This window comes from Zophobas morio, unplaced genomic scaffold (assembly GCF_036711695.1).
Source record: "Zophobas morio isolate AGI-343-1 ecotype UQ-CSIRO unplaced genomic scaffold, CSIRO_AGI_Zmor_V1 ptg001047l, whole genome shotgun sequence".
NCBI lineage: Eukaryota > Metazoa > Arthropoda > Insecta > Coleoptera > Tenebrionidae > Zophobas > Zophobas morio.
In genome coordinates this window covers 17501-18647 of record NW_026973147.1, presented here as the reverse complement: position 1 = coordinate 18647, position 1147 = coordinate 17501, and the positions used below count along the sequence as shown (strand labels likewise).

Genomic DNA, 1147 nt, shown 5'->3' with positions numbered 1-1147 from the left:
AAGTGAAGGTCCGCCTTGCGCGGACCGAGGGAGGATGGGCGGTCGTTACGGCTGCCGCCTCGCACTCCCGGGGCGTCTCGTTCTCATCGCGAGAAGAGGCGCACCAAGAGCGTACACGCTGGGACCCGAAAGATGGTGAACTATGCCTGGTCAGGACGAAGTCAGGGGAAACCCTGATGGAGGTCCGTAGCGATTCTGACGTGCAAATCGATCGTCGGAACTGGGTATAGGGGCGAAAGACTAATCGAACCATCTAGTAGCTGGTTCCCTCCGAAGTTTCCCTCAGGATAGCTGGCGCTCATAGCGCACGAGTTTCATCCGGTAAAGCGAATGATTAGAGGCATTGGGGTCGAAACGGCCTCAACCTATTCTCAAACTTTAAATGGGTGAGATCTCCGGCTTGCTCGAACTATTGAAGCCGCGAGACTCGAATCAGAGTGCCAAGTGGGCCATTTTTGGTAAGCAGAACTGGCGCTGTGGGATGAACCAAACGCCGAGTTAAAGCGCCTAAATCGACGCTTATGGGATACCATGAAAGGCGTTGGTAACTTAAGACATCAGGACGGTGGCCATGGAAGTCGGAATCCGCCAAGGAGTGTGTAACAACTCACCTGCCGAAGTTACTAGCCCTGAAAATGGATGGCGCTGAAGCGTCGTGCTTATACTCGGCCGTCAGCGGCATGTGCGGTCCGGTGGCCTCTGGTCACGGGCCATGAAGCCCTGACGAGTAGGAGGGTCGCGGCGGTGAGCGCAGAAGGACTGGCCGTGAGGCCGTCTGGAGCCGCCGTCGGTGCAGATCTTGGTGGTAGTAGCAAATACTCCAGCGAGGCCCTGGAGGACTGACGTGGAGAAGGGTTTCGTGTGAACAGCCGTTGCACACGAGTCAGTCGATCCTAAGCCCTAGGCGAAAGCCGATGTCGATGTGGTGTAGATTTGTCGTTGGTCACAAACACGACCTCCAGAGCCGTGGTGACGTGAACGTACGGATTGTGCACACACCCGTTGGGCGAAAGGGAATCCGGTTCCTATTCCGGAACCCGGCAGCGGAACCGCTTATAATTCGGGCCCTCGCAAGAGAGTTCGTCGGGGCAACCCAAAAGGACCCGGAGACGCCGTCGGGAGATCCGGGAAGAGTTTTCTTTTCTGC

At 56.8% G+C, this 1147-nt stretch overlaps 1 pseudogene; it reads left to right on the top strand.

Annotated features, from left to right (window-relative positions):
- The window catches only part of LOC135122260 (large subunit ribosomal RNA), a pseudogene marked incomplete at its 5' end in the record, with an annotated part of 3093 nt that continues 1946 nt past the window's right edge, over nucleotides 1-1147 (top strand).